Source organism: Colletes latitarsis, chromosome 4, assembly GCF_051014445.1.
Source record: "Colletes latitarsis isolate SP2378_abdomen chromosome 4, iyColLati1, whole genome shotgun sequence".
Taxonomy (NCBI): Eukaryota; Metazoa; Arthropoda; class Insecta; order Hymenoptera; family Colletidae; genus Colletes; species Colletes latitarsis.
Window position 1 is genome coordinate 24,572,835 of NC_135137.1, and position 26,878 is coordinate 24,599,712.

The following is a 26,878-nucleotide window of genomic DNA, read 5'->3' on the forward strand; positions in this document are numbered from 1 at the left end:
GTATACTCTGTACCTGATCCCCGGGGCTTCGCCCCGGGGAAACATTTATTGAAATAAAACTGCTTTTATCTGTTCTTATCAGCTTAATATCTGATACACTCCCCATCGGGGAGTCAGAATATTAATCTGATTTTTGGAAATTGACGGAGCAGTTGGAGCTTGCTCCACCTCTGTCGCGAGTCAGCCTGGCATTGCAGTGCCGCCAGGATTGGCTCACAATAACTACACGAAAATCAGATTTTAAGTATTTTATTTATTTATTTATTGATCTTTTAACTTTTGACTTTCAACTTTTAACTTTTAACTTTTAACTTTTAACTTTTAACTTTTATTCTGACTTCTATATACACTTTGACTCTTACTTTTGCTCTCTCTCTGTTTTTCGTTTTATTTTCTAAGTTTTAGGCATGGCCGAAGGATCCGGATGCGTCGCCCGAGGAAACGAGGTAATCGTTAAGTTCCCGTTCCCCGACCAATTTATCTGTCCCTACTGCCATCGAGGGACTACGGCGCTGCGAAGGGGAGCGGCGGTGTACCAGCGGCACGAGGATTTAGGTAAACACCTTAAACTTCACCATTCGGGTATTACGCGTAGGTTTGTATGCGGTGATTGCGGCTTCACCGACAACAGTGCTTATGCACTGAAGAAGGTGAAGCAGCATCACGCTGCAAGCCACGCGAATGGTGCACCGAATCCTCCTGCCGCTGGTGCACCATCGGCCGCCCCGGGTGACGCATCTGCATCCCCGGCCAGCGGACCCGCGGGGGGGACGGGCTCCCTCCGCGAGGGCGCGAGAAGCGAGGCCCCGCGATCCGCCGAAACGGATCGATCGACCACGCGAGGAGGCGAGCCGCCATGCGCGAGAAGAAACGTGCCAGCGGTGGCGGCGTCGACCTCCCGCGGTAAGTCAAAGTCCTCCGCCCCCACAACGACGACGGCGAGGACAACGACAGGGCGGAGGACAACGGCGGCGACGGTGGCGGGAAAGAAGCCCGCCACCGCCACACTGAAGAACTTTGTTACCGTCGCCGCCAGACGCAGCGGGTCGCAGCCCGAGCCCGCAACGGCTGCACCGAGGGGGTGCAGCAGAAGGGTGACTCCGACCACCACCTTCGCGGAGGTCACCCGGGGGCCACCGGCCGCCACCACCGGGGTAACGACGACAGCCACGGCGAGGGAAACGAAGAGGACAACGCCCAAGACGCCCTCGCCGGCCGGACCGATGACAGTGGGGGGGACCACCACCACCCAGCCGCCCCCCCCCGCCGGACAACTAACCCAGACCAACTCCGGCAATCTGTCGTCGGCCGGTAGGATTGCCCCGGTGGTCGTAACATCCACGGCGGCCACGACGACGACGACGACGACGATCACGACGACCACGACGACGACCTCGGTGGTGCGGGGGTCAATACCCGCACCGGTCGTGACACCACCGCCCACCCGGGGCCCAACTCCATCACCGAGGGGGACAGCCGGCGGCAATTCCACCTCGCCGCCGGCACTCGCGGCCAGGACGAGGGCGCGAGCCAGGAGAGCCGCCACCGAGCCCCCCCAGCAGACCCCGGGTACATTTCGGCGCAGTAGGAGGATCCGCGGCACCCCCCAGGCGGTGGAACCAGTCGCGGCCGAGAGGAGGACGCCGCCGACGACTTCTCCGGCGGCGCTAGGATGCCCCACCCCAAGGAGAGGAAGAAGTGCCCGGGCCGTGTCCCTCCCGCCCGGGAGGGGGACGAAAGGGGGCAACACCACCGCCCCCACATCCCCAGGGGTGGGGACGACAAGAAGAGGGAGAAGGAGGAGACTCCCGGCCATCGAGGAGTCGTCGTCAGGAGTGGACGAAGATGCGGAAGCGACAGCGGCTCCGTCGTCGTCGTCGCCGAGGGTAGATTGGACAGTGGCGGCCCCCAGAAGAGGAAGGAGGAGGGCTGGGCTGCAGACCCCCGAGCCGGGGGGCCAGGGAGCCACGGAGAGAAGAATAACGCCCCCCGGCAGCGCAGAAATGGTCGGTCCCTCCGTGGAGGCGGAACGGGGCCGAAATACGGACCAGGGCCCACCTAATATTAGTAGTATTAATGGTAATAATAATAATAATAATGTTGATTTTAGTAGCAGGACTAAAGATTTTAGCAGGATTAAAAGGTACTGTGATAGGGCCACGAGCCCCATTAATTTTAACAGCAGTTATGACAATCCTAACCAAGACGACCAGCGATGGGATTTAAATTTTAACGCAATCGACGCGAGCCGGGGCAGTCCGACTAATGCCCCCGGGTCAAACCGGGGCTCTGTTTGTAGAAGGACCGCGGCCCCGAGTGGTGCAACCCCTGCGGTCAGTAGAGGGAACGCCGCCGTGGACCGGAGGCAGACGGCGACGAGGGGGAGAGGGAGTGGTGTCGACCCAGGAACGTGCACACGGAGTGACCCGATGGTGACCGGAGGTAAGCGGACGCAGCGAGCGTGTGGGGGGCTCAGACATGGGCCGGGGCGGAATCCCGAAGCAATCGTGGAGCGTCCAGGGAGAGGGCGCGGACCCACCCGGGGCGAGCGGACGCCAATGGCTGCCCCCCGCCGACGCGGCGGCGCCGAATAAGCGTCCGAAAGGGCGCGAATCGTCGCGGCTGCGGAGGCGGTGGAGACAGCGGAGGGCTTAGAGGCCCTTGCCGCCCTTGTGGCGGACTTCTTTGGTTCGAGGCGTTCCGCTCGCGGAAGGGGGGGTGCCGCAAGAGCCACTGGGGGGGGAGGAGGAAGGCCGGATGCGGCGGAGAGTTTGGGGGTGCGTCCCCGAGGGGATGCCAGTTGCAACGGAGCGACCGGGGCTCCTTCTACACGGACGGAACACGTCCGGGAAGCCACGCGAATACAGCGTCTGTTCCGAACGAACCGCAAGCGAGCAGTGCAGGAGGTGCTGGCCGAGCAATCTCCGCACTGCCAAGTGCCCAAGGACATTGTCCAAGGGCACTTTAGTTCTATATATGCGGCTCGGGACCGTTCGGAGCACTTCCCGGCGCTCCACCACGACCAGCCGGATGAAGGCACCAATGAGGCACTGGAGAGGCCCTTCGGGTCGGCCGAGGTGTTCAACCGCCTCCGGAGGATGAAAAAATCATCCCCCGGACCGGATGGAATCACCTACGCCGACCTGAGGGGGGCCGATCCGGGAGCCGAGGTCCTGACGGCGGCATACAATGCGTGCCGTCGGATGGAGTTGATTCCCTCCCTGTGGAAGGAGTCTAATACCATCTTGATTTACAAGAAAGGTGAGAGGGATGACCTCAGCAACTGGCGTCCCATCGCCATGGGTGACGTAATCCCCAAGCTCTTCGCGGCCGTGATGGCTGACCGCCTTACCCGCTGGGCCGTCCAAAATCGACGGCTCTCCCCGGCACAAAAGGGCTTTCTGCCGTATGAGGGGTGCCTTGAGCACAACTTCGTGCTGCGGGAGGCCCTTACCGACGCGAAGCGACGGCGGAGGGAGTTGGTGGTGGCGTGGCTGGACCTTTCCAATGCTTTTGGATCGGTCCCCCACGCCGCCATCTTAAACGCACTGGCCGGTGCCGGTGCCCCCCACGCGATCGTCAACCTCGTCCGGTGTCTATACACCGATTGCACGACGAGGGTCCGTACTGCCGAAGGATTCACTGATAGGATCCCCATGCAGTCGGGAGTAAGACAGGGCTGCCCCTTGAGTCCTATACTCTTTAACCTGGCAATCGAACCCGTGGTTCGTCAAGCCGCGGAGTCGAGGGCCGGGTACGAGATGGCGGGCTTTAAGGTAGCAGCCCTGGCTTACGCGGATGATATCGCATTGATCGCGACGTCCCCCGAGGGCATGAGAGGGCTACTGGTTGCAGCAGAGGCCACGGCGCGGAGTCTGGGCCTCGCGTTCAATCCGGGGAAGTGCGCGACGCTGCACGTCCTTGGAAGCGGCGCGGTGGCCCGGACCGAGTTTGGCCTCAACGAGGGACCCGTTCCAGCGCTCGGAGACGGAGACGCCTATGAGCACCTGGGCATTCCCACCGGGGTTCGGATCGACCAGACGCCCTACTCCACGATCCGGGATGTGCTGAGGGACCTGGGAGCGGTGGACCGCTCCCTGCTAGCTCCGTGGCAGAAGGTGGAAACCCTAAGATCGGTTATAATTCCACGGGTGGATTTCCTGCTACGGGGCGCCAGCGTGAGGAAGTCGGCACTGGCGGAGGTAGACAAGGCTGTCAGGCGCGTGGTCAAGGGATGGCTCAATTTGCCACAGCGGGCCAGTGCGGAGGTGGTTTACATCCCCCCTTCGTGGGGAGGATGCGGACTCCTCCCACTGGCTGACCTGGCTGATGTGACGACCGTGGCCCATGCGTTCAGGCTTCTGAACGCACGGGACCCGGTCGTTGCATCACTGGCAAGGGCATCCCTTGATACAGCGGCGCGGGACAAGCTGCGTCGGCCTCCGACAGAGGGGGACCTCGCGGAGTACCTGTCGGGTCGTTTGACCGGGGACTTCGCGTGGCCAACCAGCGGATGTGCCTCATTCTGGTCGCGGGTGCGGTCCGCCGCGCTCAGGTCCGCGGCGCGTTTCGGTTTTCGGTGGAAGTGGGACGATGGTCGGGCCGAGCTCTCGGTGGAGATCGCCTCGCGGGGCGAACCGGTCGTGGTGTCACCAGGAGCGAAGGCGGAGATAATCCGCCGGATGAGGGCGGCAGTGGCTGAGCACTACAGGATGACACTGGTCCGGAAACCTGACCAGGGGAAGGTTTTCGGCGTGACCTCCCGCCATGCGGTGAGCAATCACTTCATGCGTGGGGGGTCATTTACTCGCTTCGCCGACTGGCGCTTTATCCATCGCGCGCGCCTTGATGTCCTCCCACTCAATGGAGCAATCCGTTGGGGGGAGGGCGATAAACGATGTCGGCGATGCGGGTTTAAGCTCGAGAGCCTTCCTCACGTGCTCGGGCACTGCGGCGTTCACTCGGCGGCTCGCCAGCTCCGGCACCACGGCTTGGTTCGCAGGCTTGCGAGGGCGACCCGTCTCCCGGGCGACCTCCGGGTTGACCGACGTGTCCCGGGTGTCCCCGACGAACTGGCGGCCTTGCGTCCCGACATAGTCGTGACGCACGAGCCGTCACGGACCGTCCACCTGGTCGATGTGGCCGTGCCATTTGAAAACACCTTCATGGCCTTCGAAGACGCCAAGGCGGAGAAACTGCAAAAATACGCGCCTATAGCGTGTGCTCTCCGCCGGCGCGGCTACACCGTCCACGTGGACGCGTTCATCGTCGGGGCCCTGGGCGCCTGGCACCCGGACAACGAGTCCCTCCTGAAAACGCTGCGCGTCTCACGGTTCTACGCGAGGACCATGAGACGGCTCATGGTATCAGAGACCATAGCCTGGTCCAGGGACATTTACGTGGAACACGTCTCTGGGATCCGGCAGTACCCCGCTCCGACCGCGGCGCCCGAAGCTGACGAGAACGCGGTGGCGCCAAGAAGATGGATTAGCGTGCAAGAGGACCGTGGGGGTCGAGGGGCTGGTAACAATAGCACCAGCGGACTGCCCCGAGCTCGAGAAGACGAGTAGTGGGCGTTCCTTTTGGCCATCAGTATTATATATATTTTTCTTAAGTGCTATACTGCATATACTTAATTCTATCTCACTCGTATTCTAGTCCAAACTCGATCTCGTTATACCTCATTCTAGTTCACTGCATGCCATTTTGTTCTACAGTTATATTTCTTTGCTCATTTATATTCCTTTTCTTTCTTTTTGCGGCCCTATACACCGTCAAATTGCTGTACTTTTCTATATTCTTGTTTCTGTTCTTGCTATTTGCTGGTATTATGATCTACTCTCCTCTTCCTTGTTGTTACTTATTTTATTACTTACTTATTTATTTATTTATTTATTTATTTAGTTGCCTGTTATTCATGTTAACATACTTATGGTCAAAATCCACATGATGACTTGACAAGGAAGGAGCCATAACGGACTACTACATACACGCATCAGTTGGACGCCCAGTGCGATAATTAATGTGAAAGTGCTACGACGATAAGGGCGCAGGGGGACTGTCCCTGCGCCCTTTAAAATTATATTAATTTTGTCATATGACCGATATATATGTATACTCTGTACCTGATCCCCGGGGCTTCGCCCCGGGGAAACATTTATTGAAATAAAACTGCTTTTATCTGTTCTTATCAGCTTAATATCTGATACACTCCCCATCGGGGAGTCAGAATATTAATCTGATTTTTGGAAATTGACGGAGCAGTTGGAGCTTGCTCCACCTCTGTCGCGAGTCAGCCTGGCATTGCAGTGCCGCCAGGATTGGCTCAATAACTACACGAAAAATCAGATTTTAAGTATTTTATTTATTTATTTATTAATCTTTTAACTTTTGACTTTTGACTTTTAACTTTTAACTTTTAACTTTTAAAACTTTTATTCTGACTTCCTATATACACTTTGACTCTTCCTTTTGCTCTCTCTCTGTTTTTCGTTTTATTTTCTAAGTTTTAGGCATGGCCGAAGGATCCGGATGCGTCGCCCGAGGAAACGAGGTAATCGTTAAGTTCCCGTTCCCGGACCATTTCAACTGTCCCTACTGCCATCGAGGGACTACGGCGCTGCAAAGAGGAGCGGCGGTGTACCGGCGGCACGAGGATTTAGGTAAACACCTTAAACTTCACCATTCTGGTATTACGCGTAGGTTTGTATGCGGTGATTGCGGCTTCACCGACAACAGTGCTTATGCACTGAAGAAGGTGAAGCAGCATCACGCTGCAAGCCACGCGAATGGTGCACCGAATCCTCCTGCCGCTGGTGCACCATCGGCCGCCCCGGGCGACGCATCTGCATCCCCGGCCAGCGGACCCGCGGGGGGGACGGGCTCCCTCCGCGAGGGCGCGAGAAGCGAGGCCCCGCGATCCGCCGAAACGGATCGATCGACCACGCGAGGAGGCGAGCCGCCATGCGCGAGAAGAAACGTGCCAGCGGTGGCGGCGTCGACCTCCCGTGGTAAGTCAAAGTCCTCCGCCCCCACAACGACGACGGCGAGGACAACGACAGGGCGGAGGACAACGGCGGCGACGGTGGCGGGAAAGAAGCCCGCCACCGCCACACTGAAGAACTTTGTTACCGTCGCCGCCAGACGCAGCGGGTCGCAGCCCGAGCCCGCAACGGCTGCACCGAGGGGGTGCAGCAGAAGGGTGACTCCGACCACCACCTTCGCGGAGGTCACCCGGGGGCCACCGGCCGCCACCACCGGGGTAACGACGACAGCCACGGCGAGGGAAACGAAGAGGACAACGCCCAAGACGCCCTCGCCGGCCGGACCGACGACAGTGGGGGGGACCACCACCACCCAGCCGCCCCCCCCCCGCCGGACAACTAACCCAGACCAACTCCGGCAATCTGTCGTCGGCCGGTAGGATTGCCCCGGTGGTCGTAACATCCACGGCGGCCACGACGACGACGACGACGACGATCACGACGACCACGACGACGACCTCGGTGGTGCGGGGGTCAATACCCGCACCGGTCGTGACACCACCGCCTACCCGGGGTCCAACTCCATCGCCGAGGGGGACAGCCGGCGGCAATTCCACCTCGCCGCCGGCACTCGCGCCCAGGACGAGGGCGCGAGCCAGGAGAGCCGCCACCGAGCCCCCCCAGCAGACCCCGGGTACACCACGACGAGGCAGGAGGATTCGCGGCACTCCCCAGGCGGTGGTACCAGTCGCGGCCGGGAGAAGGACACCGCCGACGACATCTCCGGCGGCGCTAGGATGCCCCACCCCAAGGAGAGGAAGAAGCGCCCGGGCCGTGTCCCTCCCGCCCGGGAGGGGGACGAAAGGGGGCAATACCACCGCCCCCACATCCCCAGGGGTGGGGACGACAAGAAGAGGGAGGAGGAAGAGACTCCCGGCCATCGAGGAGTCGTCGTCAGGAGAGGAGGCAACGACAGCGGCCCCGTCGTCGTCGCCACCGAATGAAGATTGGATAGTGGCGGCCCCCAGAAGAGGAAGGAAGAGGGCTGGGCTGCAGACCCCCGTGCCGGGGGAGCAGGATGCAACAGAGGAAGGAGTAATGCCCCCCGGCAGCGCGGGAATGGTCGGTCCCTCCGTGGAGGCGGAACGGGGCCGAAATACGGACCAGGGCCCAACTAGTAATAAGGGTAACAATTATAAGACTGATTTTAACAACAAGACTAAAGATTTTAGCAGTATAAAAAGGTACTGTGACAGGGCCACGAGCCCTATAAATTTTAATAGCAATTTTACTTCGGACGACCAGCAAGGGATGTTAAATCGTAATATAACCGACGCGAGCCGGGGCAGTCCGACTAATGCCCCCGGGTCAAACCGGGGCTCTGTTTGTAGAAGGACCGCGGCCCCGAGTGGTGCAACCCCTGCGGTCAGTAGAGGGAACGCCGCCGTGGACCGGAGGCAGACGGCGACGAGGGGGAGAGGGAGTGGTGTCGATCCAGGAACGTGCACACGGAGTGACCCGATGGTGACCGGAGGTAAGCGGACGCAGCGAGCGTGTGGGGGGCTCAGACATGGGCCGGGGCGGAATCCCGAAGCAATCGTGGAGCGTCCAGGGAGAGGGCGCGGACCCACCCGGGGCGAGCGGACGCCAATGGCTGCCCCCCGCCGACGCCGCGGCGCCGAGGAAGCGTCCGAAAGGGCGCGAATCGTCGCGGCTGCGGAGGCGGTGGAGACAGCGGAGGGCTTAGAGGCCCTTGCCGCCCTTGTGGCGGACTTCTTTGGTTCGAGGCGTTCCGCTCGCGGAAGGGGGGGTGCCGCAAGAGCCACTGGGGGGGGGGGAGGAGGAAGGCCGGATGCGGCGGAGAGTTTGGGGGTGCGTCCCCGAGGGGATGCCAGTTGCAACGGAGCGACCGGGGCTCCTTCTACACGGACGGAACACGTCCGGGAAGCCACGCGAATACAGCGTCTGTTCCGAACGAACCGCAAGCGAGCAGTGCAGGAGGTGCTGGCCGAGCAATCTCCGCACTGCCAAGTGCCCAAGGACATTGTCCAAGGGCACTTTAGTTCTATATATGCGGCTCGGGACCGTTCGGAGCACTTCCCGGCGCTCCACCACGACCAGCCGGATGAAGGCACCAATGAGGCACTGGAGAGGCCCTTCGGGTCGGCCGAGGTGTTCAACCGCCTCCGGAGGATGAAAAAATCATCCCCCGGACCGGATGGAATCACCTACGCCGACCTGAGGGGGGCCGATCCGGGAGCCGAGGTCCTGACGGCGGCATACAATGCGTGCCGTCGGATGGAGTTGATTCCCTCCCTGTGGAAGGAGTCAAATACCATCTTGATTTACAAGAAAGGTGAGAGGGATGACCTCAGCAACTGGCGTCCTATCGCCATGGGTGACGTAATCCCCAAGCTCTTCGCGGCCGTGATGGCTGACCGCCTTACCCGCTGGGCCGTCCAAAATCGACGGCTCTCCCCGGCACAAAAGGGCTTTCTGCCGTATGAGGGGTGCCTTGAGCACAACTTCGTGCTGCGGGAGGCCCTTACCGACGCGAAGCGACGGCGGAGGGAGTTGGTGGTGGCGTGGCTGGACCTTTCCAATGCCTTTGGATCGGTCCCCCACGCCGCCATCTTAAACGCACTGGCCGGTGCCGGTGCCCCCCACGCGATCGTCAACCTCGTCCGGTGTCTATACACCGATTGCACGACGAGGGTCCGTACTGCCGAAGGATTCACTGATAGGATCCCCATGCAGTCGGGAGTAAGACAGGGCTGCCCCTTGAGTCCTATACTCTTTAACCTGGCAATCGAACCCGTGGTTCATCAAGCCGCGGAGTCGAGGGCCGGGTACGAGATGGCGGGCTTTAAGGTAGCAGCCCTGGCTTACGCGGATGATATCGCATTGATCGCGACGTCCCCCGAGGGCATGAGAGGGCTACTGGTTGCAGCAGAGGCCACGGCGCGGAGTCTGGGCCTCGCGTTCAATCCGGGGAAGTGCGCGACGCTGCACGTCCTTGGAAGCGGCGCGGTGGCCCGGACCGAGTTTGGCCTCAACGAGGGACCCGTTCCAGCGCTCGGAGACGGAGACGCCTATGAGCACCTGGGCATTCCCACCGGGGTTCGGATCGACCAGACGCCCTACTCCACGATCCGGGATGTGCTGAGGGACCTGGGAGCGGTGGACCGCTCCCTGCTAGCTCCGTGGCAGAAGGTGGAAACCCTAAGATCGGTTATAATTCCACGGATGGATTTCCTGCTACGGGGCGCCAGCGTGAGGAAGTCGGCATTGGCGGAGGTAGACAAGGCTGTTAGGCGTGCGGTCAAGGGATAGCTCAATTTGCCACAGCGGGCCAGCGCGGAGGTAGTTTACATTCCCCCTTCGTGGGGAGGATGTGGACTCCTCCCGCTGGCTGACCTGGCTGATGTGATGACCGTGGTCCATGCGTTCAGGCTTCTGAACGCGCGGGACCCGGTCGTTGCATCACTAGCAAGGCCGTCCCTTAATACAGCGGCGCGGGACAAGCTGCGTCGGCCTGCGACAGAGGGGGACCTCGCGGAGTACCTGTCGGGTCGTTTGACCGGGGACTTCGCGTGGCCAACCAACGGATGTGCCTCATTCTGGTCACGGGTGCGGTTAGAGACAATCCGCCGGATGAGGGTGGCAGTGGCTGAGCACTACAGAACGACACTGGTCCGGAAACCAGACCAGGGGAAGGTTTTCGGCGTGACCTCCCGCCATGTGGTGAGCAATCACTTCATGCGTGGGGGGTCATTTACTCGCTTCACCGACTGGTGCTTTATTCATCGCACGCGCTTTGATGTCCTCCCACTCAATGGAGCAATCCGATGGGGGGAGGGCGATAAACGATGTCGGCGGTGCGGGTTTAAGCTCGAGAGCCTTCCTCACGTGCTCGGACATTGCAGCGTTCATTCGGCGGCTCGCCAGCTCCGACACCACGGTCTGGTCCGCAGGCTTGCGAGGGCGACCCCTTTTTTTTTTTTTTTTTGTACGTGGGGAAATCCTCATGGACTCTTACCGACTAAAACCCCACGGTGACCATCCTCAGACGCCAGGCGAGGGACCGGGAGCTCTAGTGAGACATCACAGAGTCCCCCGCCGCGTCGTGCCTTTTCAGGCCCCTCCCGGTGAGAGGCACTCCTCCCACCGCATTCCCACTCAACCGCAGGCGCCTGGTCACCAGCGCCCACGGCCCCGTGACATAGGACTAAGCCGCCGACTGGGTGGCCACGTTGGCCGCTGGACTCATCCGCAGCCAACGGGCCTACCAACAGCCTTAGGTAACACCCGCGGCAAATATCCCATGTCCCGGGCCACTCACACACACATTCAAACACGCAAAGCATTCATACCGGTGTTTGGTCCGCGGGAGCTTTCGCTCCAACCTCCGAGATGCCATGCGAGGATGCGATCACCAGCCTCCTCAGGTTGGTGACCCCATCCCCGCATCCCATCCCAGCGGCTACCCCTATCCGCCACCTGGGGACGCGCCACGTAGGGGTTCACCTCCCCTGCCGCCTGGACAACCAAACGGGTGCGTGGTTGCGAGGGCGACCCGTCTTCCGGGCGACCTCCGGATTGAACGGCGTATCCCGGGTGTCCCTGACAAACTGACGGCCTTGCGTCCTGACATAGTCGTGACGCATGAGCCGTCACGGACCGTTCACCTGGTCGACGTGACCGTGCCCATTGAGAATACCTCGATGGCCTTCGAAGAAGCCAAGGCGAAGAAGTTACGCAAATACGTGCCCATAGCGTGTACCCTCCGCCGGCGTGGTTACACCATCCACGTGGACACGTTCATCGTCGGGGCACTGGGCACCTGGCATCCGGACAATGAGTCCCTTCTTAAAACGCTGCGCGTCTCACGGTTCTACGCGAGAACCATGAGACTGCTCATGGTATCAGAGATCATAGCCTGGTCCAGGGACATATACGTGCAGCACGTCTCTGGGATCCGGCAGTACCCCGCTCCAATCACGGCCCCCGAGAACGCGGTGGCGTCGAGAAGATTGATTGTCTTGCAAGAGGACCGTGGGGAACGAGGGGTCGGAAGTAATAGTACCAGCGGACTGCCCCGAGCTCGAGAGGACGAGTAGTGGGCGTCCCATCTGGCCAGCGACATTATATACTTTTATATGCTACGCTTTATTTCGTCCTATTTTAGTATACTTTATTTTAGTCTAGTCACTCTATGTATGGCACTCCACGCAGTCCACCATACCCGACTCGATCCCATTTTACTTTATTCTAGTCGACTGTATGCTATTTTATATTTTATATTAATATTTCTTTGCTTGCTTATACTTCCCTTTTTTCTTTCTTTTTGTGGCCCTATACACCGTCGAATTGCTGTACTTTCTTATATTTCTGTTTCTGTTCTTGTTCTCCGTTGTTATTATGATTTACCCTCTTCTTTAACTTTGTTGTTATTTATTTAATTATTTATTTATTTATTTATCTAGCATTCACGTTAATATATATATTGTCAAATTCGCATGATGATCTGACAAGGAAGGAACTAAAATGGACTACCTTATACACACATTAGCTGGACGACCAGTGCGAAAATCAAATGTGAAAATGTTACGACGATAAGGCCGCAGGGGGACTGTCTCTGCGCCCTTTAAAATTTTACTAGTTATGCTATATGATTTATATACATATATGTATACTCTGTACTTGATCCCCGGGGCAGAGCCCCGTGGAAACATTTATTGAAATAAACTGCTTTTATCTGTTCTTATCAGCTTAATATACTCCCCATTGAAGAGTCAGAATATTAATCTGACTGTTTGAAATTGACGGATCAATAGAAGCCTGATCTACCTCTGTCGCGAGTCAGCCTAGCATTGCAGTGCCGCCAGGATTGGCTCATTAGCTTAATATACAACTATCTCATTTATTTATTTATTTATTTATTCATTTATTTATTTACTTTTTCAATTCACCAATTTTTCAACTTTTCAAAATTTCTCAAGTTTTTCATTTCTACTACTGTTGCGTCCCAAGTCAAAAACACGCGATTTTCGTAACGCAACAAGATTCATCGAAGGGTACAACGCTGGGTCCTGCGCTGACCCAGGCAAGGCCATAAAACGGCATTATGCCCATATTTGGGCATAGTCAAGGAGTTTTCGCAGTGGAATTTTCCACGACCCCCACGCGAGCGCATCCCTGCGCTTGCCAAACAAGGGCAGTTACTCCGACACCACCGACTAACACTTTTGAAATCTGAGTCCTTCTGTTACCAGCATATATATCACACCACAATAAACAGTTTCGAATTACATAATATCAGTGCTTCAATCATTCGCCTATTTATCCGTATTTTTCCACGCAACTCCGCATTATTAATTTGTTCGTGGAGATAGCGCATCTGCGAGCACGTTTGCGGATTCGCAACAGAGTGTCGACGGTCTTACAACCCGTCAACCGAACGACGCTCAACAACTACCTTTAAATCATTCTTCTCTTGGCCTTTTCTCTTTTTGATTTAAATTACAGGCACGGCCATTGTGCGATTTCCGTTCCCCCGGAATTTAATTCTCCACACTGTCACTATAGGACCACGACGTTGCGAAGAGGAGCGGCGGTGTACCAGCGGCACGAGAATCTGGGTAAACATCTTAAACTTCGCCACCCAGGTATAACGCGGAGGCTTGTATGCGGTGAGTGCGGCTTCACCGACGACAGTGCTTATGCACTGAAGAAGGTGAAGTAACACCACGCTGCAAACCATACTAGTGGTACACCGGATCTGCATCCCCGGCCAGCGGACCTGCGGGGGGGGGGGGGCTAGAAGGGCGCGAGAAGCGAGGCCCAGCAACCTGACGAAGCAGGTTGACCGACTGTGCAAGGAGGCGAACCGCCATGCGTGAGAAGACGCTTACCAGCGCTGGCGGTATCGACCACCCGCTGCAGGACAAATTCCTCCCCCCATAACAACGACGACGGCGAGGACAACGGCGGCGACGACGATGACAACGGCAACGACGACGACCTCGGTGGTTCGGGGGTCAATTCCGATACCTGTCGTAACACCACTGCCCTTTCTTTTCTTTTTTCTTTGTGTACGTGGGGAAATCCTCATGAACACCTGCGGGCCCACCCGAAGGGCTAAAACCCCACGGTGACCATCCACAGACGCCTGGCAAGGGACCGGGAACTCTAATGACACATCACAGTCTCCCGCAGCGTAGTGCCTTTTCAGGCTCCTCCGGGTGAGAGGCACTCCTCCCACCGTATTCCCACTCACCCGCAGCCGCTTGGGCACCAGCATCCGCGGCCCCGTGACATGGGACTAAGACGCCGACCGCGTGGCTACGTTGCCCGCAGAATTCATCCGCAGTCAACCGTCAACCTTCAGCCATAGGTAAAACTCGCGGCAAATGTCCCTTCTCAGGTTGGCGACCTCATCACCGCATCCCATCCCAACGGCTGCCCCTATCCACCACCTGGGGAAGCGCCACGGAGGGGCTCACCTCCCCTGCCGCGTGGACAACCAAACGGGTGCGTGGTGCCATACGAGAGCTGTCCCGAGCACAACTTAGTTCAGCCGAAGGGCCCGGCCGACGCGAGGCGGGGTGCGGAACGAACCCCGGTAGAACAGCGCAGGCGGCACGAATAATGAAGACGGGACGAATGTCGAAGACGGGGCAAATTGAGAAGACAGAGAGAACAGCAAAGACGTGGGGAATGGCGCATAGCGAAGACGGGGCCAATAACGAAGACGGAGCAAATAGCGAAGACGAGACGAATAGCAAAGACGGGGCGAATAAGGAAGACCGGACGACCAGCAAAATCGGGCCGAATAGAAGGACGTGACGAAGGACGAAGACGGGGCGTACAGGGGGACGGGACGAATGGCGAAGAAGACGCGAACAACGAAAAAGAGGCGAATAAGGAAGACGAGGCAACCACCGAAACCGTGCCGAATAGGGGGACGTGGCGATTGTCGAAAACAGGGCGAACAAAGAAAATAGGGCGAATAGGAATGACGGAGCGACCAGCAAAAACGGGACGCATAGGGGGACTAGGCGACTAACGAAGACGTAAACGGGCCGAATCGGGGGAAGCGGCGTTTGTCGAAGACGGGGCGAATGGCGAAGACGGGACGAACAAGGGACGAAGCCCATGACGAAGACGGAGCGATCAACGAGAATGGGGCGTATAGGAATGTCGGGGCGACCAGCGAAAGTGGGTCGCATAACGGGACGGGGCAAATGTCGCAGACGTGGCGAACAAGGGGAGGGAGCCTTAACAGAGACGGGGCGAACAACGAATATGGGGCGAATAGGAACGACGCGGCGACCAGAAAAACGGGCCAAATGAGGGACGGGGCGACCAGCGAAAACGGGCCGAATAAGGGACGGGGCGTTTGACGAAGAGGGGCGAGTAACGGAGACGGGGCGAATAGCAATGTCGGGGCGAATAAGCATGACGGGGCGACCAGCAAAAGCGGGTCGAATAAAGGGACGGGGCAAATGGCGTAGACGGGGTGAACAAGAGACGAGGGGCATGACGAAGATGGGGCGAATAGGAACGACGGGGAGACCAGCGAAAACGGGCCAAAAGGGGGACGGGGCGAATAAGTAAGACGGGGCGACCAGCGAAAGCGGGTCGAATAAAGGGACGGGGCAAATGGCGTGACGGGGTGAACAAGGGACGAGGGGCATGACGAAGATGGGGCGAATAAAGAAATTGGGGCGAATAGGAAAGACGGGGCGTCCAGCGAAAACGGGTCGAATAATGGGACGGGACAAATGGCGTGACAGGGTGAACAAGGGACGAGGGGCATGACGAAGATGGGGCGAATAGGAATGACGGGGCGTCCAGCGAAAACGGGCCAAATGGGGGACGGGGCGACCAGCGAAAACGGGCCGAATGGGTGACGGGGCGATTGACAAAGACGGGGCTAACAACGAAAATGGGGCAAATTGGAATGTCGGGGCGACCAGCGAAAGCGGGTCGAATAAAGGGACGGGGCAAATGGTGTAGACGGGGTGAACAAGGGACGAGGGGCATGACGAAGATGGGGCGAATAGGAAAGACGGAGGCGTCCAGCGAAAACGGGACAAATGGGGGACGGGGCGACCAGCGAAAACGGGCCGAATAAAGGGACGGGACAAATGGCGTGATGGGGTGAGCAAGGGGCGAGGGGCATGACGAAGATGCGGCAAATAAAAAAATTGGTGCGAATAGGAATGACGGGGCGACCAGCGAAAGCGGGTCGAATAAAGGGACGGGGCAAATGGTGTAGACGGGGTGAACAAGGGACGAGGGGCATGACGAAGATGGGGCGAATAGGAAAGACGGAGGCGTCCAGCGAAAACGGGCCAAATGGGGGACGGGACGACCAGCGAATGCGGGCCGAATAAACGGACGGGGCAAATAGTGTAGACGGGGTGAACAAAGGACGAGAGGCATGACGAAGACGGGGCGAATAGGAACGACGGGGCGTCCAGCGAAAACGGGCCAAATGGGGGACGGTGCGAACAAACAAGGCGGGGCGACCAGCGAAAGCGGGTCGAATAAAGGGACGGGGCAAATGGTGCAGACGGGGTGAACAACGGACGAGGGGCATGACGAAGATGGGGCGAATAGGAAAGACGGGGCGTCCAGCGAAAACGGGCCAAATGGGGGACGGGACGACCAGCGAAAACGGGCCGAATGGGTGACGGGGCGATTGACAAAGACGGGGCTAACAACGAAAATGGGGCGAATAGGAATGTCGGGGCGACCAGCGAAAGCGGGTCGAATAATGGGACGGAACAAATGGCGTGACGGGGTGAACAAGGGACGAGGGGCATGACGAAGATGGGGCGAATAGGAAAGACGGGGCGTCCAGCGAAAATGGGCCAAATGGGGGACGGGACGACCAGCGAAAACGGGCCGAATGGGTGACGGGGCGATTGACAAAGACGGGGCTAACAACGAAAATGGGGCGAATAGGAATGTCGGGGCGACCAGCGAAAGCGGGTCGATTAATGGGACGGGACAAATGGCGTGACGGGGTGAACAAGGGACGAGGGGCATGACGAAGATGGGGCGAATAGGAATGACGGGGCGTCCAGCGAAAACGGGCCAAATGGGGGACGGTGCGAACAAACAAGGCGGGGCGACCAGCGAAAGCGGGTCGAATAAAGGGACGGGGCAAATGGTGTAGACGGGGTGAACAACGGACGAGGGGCATGACGAAGATGGGGCGAATAGGAAAGACGGGGCGTCCAGCGAAAACGGGCCAAATGGGGGACGGGACGACCAGCGAAAACGGGCCGAATGGGTGACGGGGCGATTGACAAAGACGGGGCTAACAACGAAAATGGGGCAAATAGGAATGTCGAGGCGACCAGCGAAAGCGGGTCGAATAATGGGACGGGACAAATGGCGTGACGGGGTGAACAAGGGACGAGGGGCATGACGAAGATGGGGCGAATAGGAATGACGGGGCGTCCAGCGAAAACGGGCCATATGGGGGACGGGGCGACCAGCGACAACGGGCCGAATAAAGGGACGGGGCGATTAACGAAGACGGGGCTAACAACGAAAATGGGGCGAATAGGAGTGTCGGGGCGACCAGCGAAAGCGGGTCGAATAATGGGACGGGACAAATGGCGTGACGGGGTGAACATGGGACGAGGGGCATGACGAAGATGGGGCGAATAGGAATGACGGGCGTCCAACGAAAACGGGCCATATGGGGGACGGGGCGACCAGCGACAACGGGCCGAATAAAGGGACGGGGCGATTGACAAAGACGGGGCTAACAACGAAAATGGGGCAAGTAGGAATGTCGGCGCGACCAGCGAAAGCGGGTCGAATAAAGGGACGGGGCAAATGGTGTAGACGGGGTGAACAAGGGACGCGGGGCATGACGAAGATGGGGCGAATACGAACGACGGTGCGACCAGCGAAAACGGGCCGAATAAAGGGACGGGACAAATGGCGTGACGGGGTGAACAAGGGTCGAGGGGCATGACGAAGATGGGGCGAATAAAGAAATTGGGGCGAATAGGAAAGACGGGGCGTCCAGCGAAAACGGGCCAAATGGGGGACGGGGCGAATAAACAAGACGGGGCGACCAACGAAAGCCGGTCGAATAAAGGGACGGGGCAAATGGTCTAGACGGGGTGAACAAGGGACGAGGGGCATGACGAAGATGGGGCGAATAAAGAAATTGGGGCGAATAGGAATGACGGGGCGTCCAGCGAAAACGGGCCAAATGGGGGAAAGGTGCGAACAAACAAGACGGGGCGACCAGCGAAAGCGGGTCGAATAAAGGGACGGGGCAAATGGTGTAGACGGGGTGAACAAGGGACGAGGGGCATGACGAAGATGGGGCGAATAGGAATGACGGGGCGTCCAGCGAAAACGGGCCAAATGGGGGACGGGGCGACCAGCGAAAACGGGTCGAATGGGTGACGGGGCGATTGACAATGACGGGGCTAACAATGAAAATGGGGCGAATAGGAATGTCGGGGCGACCAGCGAAAGCGGGTCGAATAATGGGACGGGGCACATGGTGTAGACGGGGTGAACAAGGGACGAGGGGCATGACGAAGATGGGGCGAATAAAGAAATTGCGGCGAATAGGAATGACGGGGCGTCCAGCGAAAACGGGCCAAATGGGGGACGGGGCGACCAGCGAAAGCGGGTCGAATAAAGGGACGGGGCAAATGGTGTAGACGGGATGAACAAGGGACGAGGGGCATGACGAAGATGGGGCGAATAAAGAAATTGGGGCGAATAGGAAAGACGGGGCGTCCAGCGAAAACGGGCCAAATGGGAGACGGGGCGACCAGCGAAAACGGGCCGAATGGGTGACGGGGCGATTTACGAAAACGGGGCTAACAACGAGAATGGGGCGAATAGGAATATCGGGGCGACCAATGAAAGCGGGTCGAATAAAGGGACGGGGCAAATGGTGTAGACGGGGTGAACAAGGGACGAGGGGCATGACGAAGATACGGCGAATAGGAATGACGGGGCGTCCAGCGAAAACGGGCCAAATGGGGGACGGGGCGACCAGCGAAAACGGGCCGAATGGGTGACGGAGCGATTGACAAAGACGGGGCTAACAACGAAAATGGGGCGAATAGGAATGTCGGGGCGACGAGCGAAAGCGGGTCGAAAAATGGGACGGGGCAAATGGTGTAGACGGGGTGAACAAGGGACGAGGGACATGACGAAGATGGGGCGAATAAAGAAATTGGGGCGAATAGGAATGACGGGGCGTCCAGCGAAAACGGGCCAAATGGGGGAAGGTGCGAACAAACAAGACGGGGCGACCAGCGAAAGCGGGTCGAATAATGGGACGGGACAAATGGCGTGACGGGGCGAACAAGGGACGAGGGGCATGACGAAGATGGGGCGAATAAAGAAATTGGGGCGAATAGGAATGAGGGGACGTCCAGCGAAAACGGGCCAAATGGGGGACGGTGCGAACAAACAAGACGGGGCGACCAGCGGAAGCGGGTCGAATAAAGGGACGGGGCAAATGGTGAAGACGGGGTGAACAAGGGACGAGGGGCATGACGAAGATGGGGCGAATAGGAAAGACGGAGGCGTCCAGCGAAAACGGGCCAAATGGGGGACGGGGCGACCAGCGAAAACGGGCCGAATAAACGGACGGGGCGATTAACGAAGACGGGGCTAACAACGAAAATGGGGCGAATAGGAGTGTCGGGGCGACCAGCGAAAGCGGGTCGAATAATGGGACGGGACAAATGGCGTGAAGGGGTGAACAAGGGACGAGGGGCATGACGAAGATGGGGCGAATAGGAATGACGGGGCGTCCAGCGAAAACGGGCCATATGGGGGACGGGGCGACCAGCGACAACGGGCCGAATAAAGGGACGGGGCGATTAACGAAGACGGGGCCAACAACGAAAATGGGGCGAATAGGAGTGTCGGGGCGACCAGCGAAAGCGGGTCGAATAATGGGACGGGACAAATGGCGTGACGGGGTGAACAAGGGACGAGGGGCATGACGAAGATGGGGCGAATAGGAATGACGGGGCGTCCAGCGAAAACGGGCCATATGGGGGACGGGGCGACCAGCGACAACGGGCCGAATAAAGGGACGGGGCGATTAACGAAGACGGGGCTAACAACGAAAATGGGGCGAATAGGAGTGTCGGGGCGACCAGCGAAAGCGGGTCGAATAATGGGACGGGACAAATGGCGTGACGGGGTGAACAAGGGACGAGGGGCATGACGAAGATGGGGCGAATAGGAATGACGGTGCGACCAGCGAAAACGGGACGAATGGGTGACGGGGCGATTGACAAAGACGGGGCTAACAACGAAAATGGGGCGAATAGGAATGTCGGGGCGACCAGCGAAAGCGGGTCGAATAATGGGACAGGGCAAATGGTGTAGACGGGGTGAACAAGGGACGAGGGGCAAGACGAAGATGGGGCGAATAGGAATGACGGGGCGTCCAGCGAAAACGGGCCAAATGGGGGACGGTGCGAACAAACAAGACGGGGCGACCAGCGAAAGCGGGTCGAATAAAGGGACGGGGCAAATGGTGTAGACGGGGTGAACAAGGGGCGAGGGGCATGACGAAGATGGGGCGAATAGGAATGACGGGGCGTCAAGCGAAAACGGGCCAAATGGGGGACGGTGCGACCAGCGAAAACGGGCCGAATGGGTGACGGGGCGATTGACAAAGACGGGGCTAACAACGAAAATGGGGCGAATAGGAATGTCGGGGCGACCAGCGAAAGCGGGTCGAATAATGGGACAGGGCACATGGTGTAGACGGGGTGAACAAGGGACGAGGGGCAAGACGAAGATGGGGCGAATAGGAATGACGAGGCGTCCAGCGAAAACGGGCCAAATGGGGGACGGTGCGAACAAACAAGACGCGGCGACCAGCGAAAGCGGGTCGAATAAAGGGACGGGGCAAATGGTGTAGACGGGGTGAACAAGGGGCGAGGGGCATGACGAAGATGGGGCGAATAGGAATGACGGGGCGTCCAGCGAAAACGGGCCAAATGGGGGACGGTGCGACCAGCGAAAACGGGCCGAATGGGTGACGGGGCGATTGACAAAGACGAGGCTAACAACGAAAACGGGGCGAATAGGAATGTCGGGGCGACCAGCGAAAGCGGGTCGAATAATGGGACGGGACAAATGGCGTGAAGGGGTGAACAAGGGACGAGGGGCCTGACGAAGATGGGGCGAATAGGAATGACGGGGCGTCCAGCGAAAACGGGCCAAATGGGGGACGGGGCGAATAAACAAGACGGGGCGACCAGCGAAAGCGGGTCGAATAAAGGGACGGGGCAAATGGTGTAGACGGGGTGAACAAGGGACGCGGGGCATGACGAAGATGGGGCGAATACAAACGACGGTGCGACCAGCGAAAACGGGCCGAATAAAGGGACGGGACAAATGGCGTGACGGGGTGAACAAGGGTCGAGGGGCATGACGAAGATGGGGCGAATAGAAACGACGGTGCGACCAGCGAAAACGGGCCGAATGGGTGACAGGGCGATTGACAAAGACGGGGCTAACAACGAAAATGGGGCGAATAGGAATGTCGGGGTGACCAACGAAAGCGGGTCGAATAATGGGACGGGACAAATGGCGTGACGGGGTGAACAAGGGACGAGGGGCATGACGAAGATGGGGCGAATAGGAATGACGGGGCATACAGCGAAAACGGGCCACATGGAGGACGGGGCGACCAGCGAAAACGGGCCGATTAAAGGGACGGGACAAATGGTGTAGACGGGGTGAACAAAGGACGAGGGGCATGACGAAGATGGGGCGAATAGGAACGACGGTGCGACCAGCGAAAACGGGACGAATGGGTGACGGGGCGATTGACAAAGACGGGGCTAACAACGAAAATGGGGCGAATAGGAATGTCGGGGCGACCAGCGAAAGCGGGTCGAATAATGGGACGGGACAAATGGCGTGACGGGGTGAACAAGGGACGAGGGGCATGACGAAGATGGGGCGAATAGGAATGACGGGGCGTCCAGCGAAAACGGGTCAAATGGGGGACGGTGCGAACAAACAAGACGGGGCGACCAGCGAAAGCGGGTCGAATAAAGGGACGGGGCAAATGGTGTAGACGGGGTGAACAAGGGACGAGGTGCATGACGAAGATGGGGCGAATAGGAATGACGGGGCGTCCAGCGATCACGGGCCAAATGGGGGACGGGGCGACCAGCGAAAACGGGCCGAATGGGTGACGGGGCGATTGACAAAGACGAGGCTAACAACGAAAACGGGGCGAATAGGAATGTCGGGGCGACCAGCGAAAGCGGGTCGAATAATGGGACGGGACAAATGGCGTGACGGGGTGAACAAGGGACGAGGGGCATGACGAAGATAGGGCGAATAGGAATGACGGGGCGTCCAGCGAAAACGGGCCAAATGGGGGACGGGGCGACCAGCGAAAACGGGCCGAATGGGTGACGGAGCGATTTACGAAAACGGGGCTAACAACGAGAATGGGGCGAATAGGAATATCGGGGCGACCAATGAAAGCGGGTCGAATAAAGGGACGGGGCAAATGGTGTAGACGGGGTGAACAAGGGACGAGGGGCATGACGAAGATGCGGCGAATAGGAATGACGGGGCGTCCAGCGAAAACGGGCCAAATGGGGGACGGGGCGACCAGCGAAAACGGGTCGAATGGGTGACGGGGCGATTGACAATGACGGGGCTAACAATGAAAATGGGGCGAATAGGAATGTCGGGGCGACCAGCGAAAGCAGGTCGAATAATGGGACGGGGCACATGGTGTAGACGGGGTGAACAAGGGACGAGGGGCATGACGAAGATGGGGCGAATAAAGAAATTGGGGCGAATAGGAAAGACGGGGCGTCCAGCGAAAACGGGCCAAATGGGGGACGGGGCGACCAGCGAAAACGGGCCGAATGGGTGATGGAGCGATTGACAAAGACGGGGCTAACAACGAAAATGGGGCGAATAAGAATGTCGGGGCGACGAGCGAAAGCGGGTCGAAAAATGGGACGGGGCAAATGGTGTAGACGGGGTGAACAAGGGACGAGGGGCATGACGAAGATGGGGCGAATAAAGAAATTGGGGCGAATAGGAATGACGGGGCGTCCAGCGAAAACGGGCCAAATGGGGGACGGTGCGAACAAACAAGACGGGGCGACCAGCGAAAGCGGGTCGAATAAAGGCACGGGGCAAATGGTGTAGACGGGGTGAACAAGGGGCGAGGGGCATGACGAAGATGGGGCGAATAGGAATGACGGGACGTCCAGCGAAAACGGGCCAAATGGGGGACGGTGCGACCAGCGAAAACGGGCCGAATGGGAGACGGGGCGATTGACAAAGACGAGGCTAACAACGAAAACGGGGCGAATAGGAATGTCGGGGCGACCAGCGAAAGCTGGTCGAATAATGAGACGGGACAAATGACGTGACGGGGTGAACAAGGGACGAGGGGCATGACGAAGATGGGGCGAATAGGAATGACGGGGCGTCCAGCGAAAACGGGCCAAATGGGGGACGGGGCGACCAGCGAAAACGGGCCGAATGTGTGACGGAGCGATTGACGAAGACGGGGCTAACAACGAAAATGGGGCGAATAAGGATGACGCGGCGACCAGCGAAAGCGGGTCGAATAATGGGACGGGACAAATGGCGTGAAGGGGTGAACAAGGGACGAGGGGCCTGACGAAGATGGGGCGAATAGGAATGACGGGGCGTCCAGCGAAAACGGGCCACATGGGGGACGGGGCGAATAAACAAGACGGGGCGACCAGCGAAAGCGGGTCGAATAAAGGGACGGGGCAAATGGTGTAGACGGGGTGAAGAAGGGACGCGGGGCATGACGAAGATGGGGCGAATACGAACGACGGTGCGACCAGCGAAAACGGGCCGAATAAAGGGACGGGACAAATGGCGTGACGGGGTGAACAAGGGTTGAGGGGCATGACGAAGATGGGGCGAATAGGAAAGACGGGGCGTCTAGCGAAAACGGGCCAAATGGGGGACGGGGCGAATAAACAAGACGGGGCGACCAGCGAAAGCGGGTCGAATAAAGGGACGGGGCAAATGGTGTAGACGGGGTGAACAAGGGACGAGGGGCATGACGAAGATGGGGCGAATAAAGAAATTGGGGCGAATAGGAATGACGGGGCGTCCAGCGAAAACGGGCCAAATGCGGGAAGGTGCGAACAAACAAGACGGGGCGACCAGCGAAAGCGGGTCGAATAAAGGGACGGGGCAAATGGTGTAGACGGGGTGAACAAGGGGCGAGGGGCATGACGAAGATGGGGCGAATAGGAATGACGGGGCGTACAGCGAAAACGGGCCACATGGGGGACGGGGCGACCAGCGAAAACGGGCCGAATGGGTGACGGGGCGATTGACAAAGACGGGGCTAACAACGAAAATGGGGCGAATAGGAATGTCGGGGCGACCAGCGAAAGCGGGTCGAATAATGGGACAGGGCAAATGGTGTAGACGGGGTGAACAAGGGACGAGGGGCATGACGAAGATGGGGCGAATAGGAATGACGGGGCGTACAGCGAAAACGGGCCACATGGGGGACGGGCCGACCAGCGAAAACGGGCCGAATAATGGGACAGGGCAAATGGTGTAGACGGGGTGAACAAGGGACGAGGGGCATGACGAAGATGGGGCGAATAAAGAAATTGGGGCGAATAGGAATGACGGGGCGTCCAGCGAAAACGGGCCACATGGGGGACGGGGCGACCAGCGAAAGCGGGTCGAATAAAGGGACGGGGCAAATGGTGTAGACGGGGTGAACAAGGGACGAGGGGCATGACGAAGATGGGGCGAATAAAGAAATTGGGGCGAATAGGAATGACGGGGCGTCCAGCGAAAACGGGCCAAATGGGGGAAGGTGCGAACAAACAAGACGGGGCGACCAGCGAAAGCGGGTCGAATAAAGGGACGGGGCAAATGGTGTAGACGGGGTGAACAAGGGGCGAGGGGCATGACGAAGATGGGGCGAATAGGAATGACGGGGCGTACAGCGAAAACGGGCCACATGGGGGACGGGGCGACCAGCGAAAACGGGCCGATTAAAGGGACGGGACAAATGGTGTAGACGGGGTGAACAAAGGACGAGGGGCATGACGAAGATGGGGCGAATAGGAACGACGGTGCGACCAGCGAAAACGGGCCGAATGGATGACGGGGCGATTGACAAAGACGGGGCTAACAACGAAAATGGGGCGAATAGGAATGTCGGGGCGACCAACGAAAGCGGGTCGAATAATGGGACGGGACAAATGGCGTGACGGGGTGAACAAGGGACGAGGGGCATGACGAAGATGGGGCGAATAGGAATGACGGAGCGTACAGCGAAAACGGGCCACATGGGGGACGGGGCGACCAGCTAAAACGGGCCGATTAAAGGGACGGGACAAATGGTGTAGACGGGGTGAACAAAGGACGAGGGGCATGACGAAGATGGGGCGAATAGGAACGACGGTGCGACCAGCGAAAACGGGACGAATGGGTGACGGGGCGATTGACAAAGACGGGGCTAACAACGAAAATGGGGCGAATAGGAATGTCGGGGCGACCAGCGAAAGCGGGTCGAATAATGGGACGGAACAAATGGCGTGACGGGGTGAACAAGGGACGAGGGGCATGACGAAGATGGGGCGAATAGGAAAGACGGGGCGTCCAGCGAAAATGGGCCAAATGGGGGACGGGACGACCAGCGAAAACGGGCCGAATAATGGGACACGGCAAATGGTGTAGACGGGGTGAACAAGGGACGAGGGGCATGACGAAGATGGGGCGAATAAAGAAATTGGGGCGAATAGGAATGACGGGGCGTCCAGCGAAAACGGGCCACATGGGGGACGGGGCGACCAGCGAAAGCGGGTCGAATAAAGGGACGGGGCAAATGGTGTAGACGGGGTGAACAAGGGACGAGGGGCATGACGAAGATGGGGCGAATAAAGAAATTGGGGCGAATAGGAATGACGGGGCGTCCAGCGAAAACGGGCCAAATGGGGGAAGGTGCGAACAAACAAGACGGGGCGACCAGCGAAAGCGGGTCGAATAAAGGGACGGGGCAAATGGTGTAGACGGGGTGAACAAGGGGCGAGGGGCATGACGAAGATGGGGCGAATAGGAATGACGGGGCGTACAGCGAAAACGGGCCACATGGGGGACGGGGCGACCAGCGAAAACGGGCCGATTAAAGGGACGGGACAAATGGTGTAGACGGGGTGAACAAAGGACGAGGGGCATGACGAAGATGGGGCGAATAGGAACGACGGTGCGACCAGCGAAAACGGGCCGAATGGATGACGGGGCGATTGACAAAGACGGGGCTAACAACGAAAATGGGGCGAATAGGAATGTCGGGGCGACCAACGAAAGCGGGTCGAATAATGGGACGGGACAAATGGCGTGACGGGGTGAACAAGGGACGAGGGGCATGACGAAGATGGGGCGAATAGGAATGACGGAGCGTACAGCGAAAACGGGCCACATGGGGGACGGGGCGACCAGCTAAAACGGGCCGATTAAAGGGACGGGACAAATGGTGTAGACGGGGTGAACAAAGGACGAGGGGCATGACGAAGATGGGGCGAATAGGAACGACGGTGCGACCAGCGAAAACGGGACGAATGGGTGACGGGGCGATTGACAAAGACGGGGCTAACAACGAAAATGGGGCGAATAGGAATGTCGGGGCGACCAGCGAAAGCGGGTCGAATAATGGGACGGAACAAATGGCGTGACGGGGTGAACAAGGGACGAGGGGCATGACGAAGATGGGGCGAATAGGAAAGACGGGGCGTCCAGCGAAAATGGGCCAAATGGGGGACGGGACGACCAGCGAAAACGGGCCGAATGGGTGACGGGGCGATTGACAAAGACGGGGC

General features: G+C 58.6%; 3 pseudogenes; all 3 read left to right on the forward strand.

Annotated features, from left to right (window-relative positions):
- The first annotated feature begins 41 nt into the window (after window positions 1-41).
- On the forward strand, window positions 42-222 carry LOC143341487 (U2 spliceosomal RNA; annotated as a pseudogene).
- Window positions 223-6,153: 5,931 nt separating this feature from the next.
- LOC143341485 (U2 spliceosomal RNA) lies at window positions 6,154-6,334 on the forward strand (annotated as a pseudogene).
- A 6,380-nt stretch (window positions 6,335-12,714) lies between these two features.
- On the forward strand, window positions 12,715-12,887 carry LOC143341494 (U2 spliceosomal RNA; annotated as a pseudogene).
- The last annotated feature ends 13,991 nt before the right edge of the window (window positions 12,888-26,878 follow it).